The sequence below is a fragment of the Cryptomeria japonica genome, chromosome 3 (genome assembly GCF_030272615.1).
Source record: "Cryptomeria japonica chromosome 3, Sugi_1.0, whole genome shotgun sequence".
Lineage (NCBI taxonomy): Eukaryota > Viridiplantae > Streptophyta > Pinopsida > Cupressales > Cupressaceae > Cryptomeria > Cryptomeria japonica.
Window position 1 is genome coordinate 760,089,896 of NC_081407.1, and position 4,517 is coordinate 760,094,412.

Below are 4,517 nucleotides of genomic sequence, written 5' to 3' on the forward strand. Positions count from 1 at the left end.
GTTCCCCTTATGTCCCTTCTTTGGCTTGCTAGTTTGCCTTTTTATAGTTCTTAGCTTTTCTTTTTTGGGCAGCATGTGTTGGATTTAGACCTTCTCAATTTGGTTGGTTTTCTCACTCATGAGATCCCTCTGTGTTGCTTGGTAGGTTGATATGTAAAGGTTCAGGCCCTCTCCTACTTTATCTAATCAAAACAATCAATGAGGAGTAGAGAATATAGTAAAATCAGAGAGAAAAAGTCTACATAATAATAGAAAAGGTGCAGGATTAGAAATTAGATATGTGTAGTGTAAAATCAATCTACAATCACATAATAAACCTAAGATCAATTAAGATTTTGTATACAATTTTTGACATTGACTGTTTCCAAATTATGTATTTTTTGATATGAAAGTGAGTAAAATCTACAGTGCACCAATATTATCTTAATCAATAAGTATATTAATAAAATATCCATACCCTTATACATTTAATTTCCTAAAATAGCATCAATTTACACAATTTATTTTTTTCAACTACTAATTTAATTTATTTAATCTAAACTGATATATAATAAATTGTTTAAATTTATTTAATTAACCTAAATTGAAAGGCTATCCTACATTACAATGTCTCACATTCTTGTGAGTTCGTTATACTCTATTTTATATTAAATAAAAATCTTATAGGAGCAGTCAAACGTAAAAGGTTAATAATTCCCCATGCAAGTGAATATATTTAGTTGCATCGTATGCAATTACACCGGATGTGTTCATAGTTTCAAGAAACATTCGCATAAATTAGTTTGTTGAATTACTGGTATGAACATAAATTCAACTATTTCCTATCTATATATTGCAGTTCTTGTCAGATTTACCTAAGAAATGCTTTTAAGTTACAATCGAGATAATATAAACAAACATTGGCTTGACGTTCTACCACTATGCTTCAAATTTGAGAAAAATATTATTCGATATTTTCCATATATTCATCATTAGTGATAACTAAGAAGCCTCATTCTGTGTGCTCATGCTTGCAAAGTAACAAAATTGAGGGATTCCTAAGAATTTGTCTATAATGCACGCATTTGGTCTAATAGTTGGAACCTTTTTTGCAGGTGAGAACACCCGAACTTGCAGTGATAGAGCCCACAATAGAGGAAGGTCTTGCTTCCATACTCAAAGCTTTGGCATAGCTTGAGGATGCTTTAGCCCCTGATGCTGTGAAGAATGCCCCATTTAACATAAGATCTCCCACTGATCTCCAGCTGCCTTCTATTGAATCTTGGTGCTTTGTAACCTACACATTACCCATCCTATAACTATAATACAACTGTTGAATACCAAAGATATAAGAGACATGAGTTGTACAGGTCTTTTACCTCCTTGTGGAATCGATAATCAAGAGCAAGGAACCTATTGCCTTGGCTGTTAATGGTGGGGTTTGCACTTCCGCCGATTCCATACATTTCCCAGTGGGTGTAATCATTGTTCACCACATGAAAGTATCCATGTCGACATCTGCATCATAACGTTAATATCTTAAAGACTTGAGCAAATAAACTTCAGCAAGTTGTATATTCATGGTCTTTGTGCAAGGAATACAGTTTGTTACAAAATTCTATTCACACCTGGGCATACATTGAACAAGCCCTTCTCCAAAGTGGTTGAAAGCAACTGTTACTTGTATTTTGACGTCCTTGGTGTAGGCGTCGATGTGTCCCAGGAGCATCACCTGGAAAAAGCCAATAAATATTGGACTTGAGAAATAGCGTTCTATCGACAATTTAATTAATACTCACATTTTTTTCGTTCAAGTCTAGTAATAGGCTTTTAATACCCTACCCTAAAATCCTCGGATAAAAAATACAATTGTGAAACCTAATTTCAAAGAAAAGTATATTTATGGTAGACCAAAAAAGCAGTTTTGAGCACCTTGTCATGGTGAGTGAAAAAGCTGTTTGAAATGGTTATAGCAGTGGAACCCATGATGGCGTCGATCAATCCATCTGCGCAACTTGACAATGAACAGTGGTCAACCCAAATTGCGCTTGATCCAAAGATGGAAATCCCATCTCCATCACTCTTGATTCTAAACACATAATGTATCGGGGAGCTCCTAACATTTGTATTTCCCGCAGGTTTACAGTCGTGGATATGAACTCCATGAATGATAATATTGGTCACATACTGAATTGTAATGCAACCTCCATTTGCTTTATGAACATTGGCACCTCTACCATCAATAGTCTTATAACTGTTCATGATAAGCTCCTCCTTGAGCTGAATAACCATATCTCTTTGGAAAATAATCCAGAGAGGTTCGGATTGAATAACAGCGTGCCGCAGAGTGCCAGGTCGAGGATTGACCGGGTCATCGTCATTTGGATCTGTAATATGCCATTCTTACCTCCAATGGCGTTTTTGCCAAATCCGATGGCACAATCAGCCAGTCTCTTTCGGTTGTTAACCCAGTTAGGATCACAACGCCAACAGTCATCGATGGGGTTCCCCGTTTCGCACGAGCTCAGCTTTCTTTCGAATTATTTAAACTCCTGCACAACAGTTCTTGAAGTAAATAATCTCAACTGTCTGTAATATATGCTAGCTATAAAAAAATGCTAGGACTTTGAAATTCTTTTAATTGAACTGACTTAAATATCTTTTCTGTAGTGAATTTTCTTTCATTGAATCTGTCTCAACGACGACAATTGTTAATTATCTAATGGCATGATGATATGGGTGATAGAAATTTGTTCTATAACTTCTGCATACCAGCTACAGGTACAAGAATAGTATTATAGAAATTTCAGTGAAGAAAACGTCGAGGAACAACATAAGAATAAATAGAACATTTATAATAAACCTTGTCATTTAGGATTTCATACTAATGTACTAAACTCAATAAGATATTGGATTTCATTTCTATACTACCATAAATAAATTCTCTAAAATGTCTAAATCATCTGAAAGGCGAGATGGTTACCTTTCTACCATTTGAACTACAAGCTCCGGCTTCTCAACATGATATTTATCACTATTCTCAGCCTTAGTCATATTGAAGGGGGTTCTGCAAGAAGACGAAACAATGGCTGTAAGGCTTGTCTGCTCGCCATTTTGGATAGGAGAAAACCTGCAATGGTTGTATTACATGCTATGGCTTTGGGCTATCTTATATACAAAATCATCATGTGCAAAATCTGTAGCGAAGGGGGAATCTTGACACCGACGTTTGAAAAATTGTTGTATGCACGTTATCTCAGTGCGATTATTACGGTGGTAAACAATAGTGAGTAATGATGTGATAGAGCATTCCTCCAACGTTTCTTAGAATGTTTACTCCGACGTTTTTCTGAATTGAGAGTTTTCTCCAAATCTATTTATTTTGATCTAATAAGATCATTCATTTCTCAGTGCGATTATTCCGACGTTTTTCTGAATTGAGAGTTTTCTCCAAATCTATTTGAAAAACATAGATATAGAAACTTTCATGGATGTGGTGGACGCGGCATTTTATTCGTGTCTGCTTTCCATGGTGACTCCATTGAGTTATTCAGAAGTAACACTTCTTTGGGTTTCACATTAAAACATGAGAAACATTGGCAAAGGTGATATGACTTTCCTTTTCCGTAATTTGCTCTCACATGGTTCCCGCGTTCTTCATTTTTTTTATCATGGAAAAAATTAGAATTCCAAAGGAATCTAACATATCGAAATTTAATAGATTATAAATGTATATTTTTAGGATAAACTTCTTTATGTTAACGCAATAAAACATATATCATCATGCGACTAATGGTGGGATGATCTTATACAAACGTGATATATAGTTACGCGGTGTCTAAGGAAATAGTAAGGGCTATGGTATGTAAAATAAATACGAGTACAAAATTATTAAAATGAAAATTTATATGTAATGAAGAGTCATTAAAAATGAATGGATGATTACGTTAGAGAAAGATAGGTCGAAGTGAAAATAATTGGAGCTTTATTTGTTATGTGTGACGTCACGAGGATAATTAGGTATAATAGAGATATTTATATATTAATTTAAGGTTATTAAGTTTATAAAGATTGATTATTTCTAATTCTACATCATATCAATTTAATAATATGAACTTTTAAATAATATGTTGAATCATTCTATGTTTTTAGTTTGGATGGCTAGCTCAACCTGAAATATATATTTAATCAAACCAAATATTCAACTTTTAAAAATAATAAAGACATATGATACTATTGGAACATTTTTGTGCATTAATTAAACTTTTAATTTTATTGAATTGTATGACACACACATCTTAATAGTGAGAAGGCTTTGTAAGAAGTATGAATGGTGAACTAATTGTTATTTATTTTGATCTAATAAGATCATTCATTTCTAGAACTTTTAATTGTGTAGATCTTACTTATAAAAAGGAGTTGTGAATAATAGAAGGCTTTCTAATACTTATGCTTTTTTACTATAAGATGGAGTAATTAGTTATATGAGATTTATTTTTTTATCAAATAAAAATCATTTAAATAGCATGAGCAGAAGT

At 33.4% G+C, this 4,517-nt stretch overlaps 1 pseudogene; it reads right to left on the reverse strand.

The window, feature by feature from the left end:
* Window positions 1-1,069: 1,069 nt before the first annotated feature.
* Window positions 1,070-3,033, reverse strand: LOC131068871 (probable pectate lyase 18; annotated as a pseudogene).
* Between the last annotated feature and the right edge of the window lie 1,484 nt (window positions 3,034-4,517).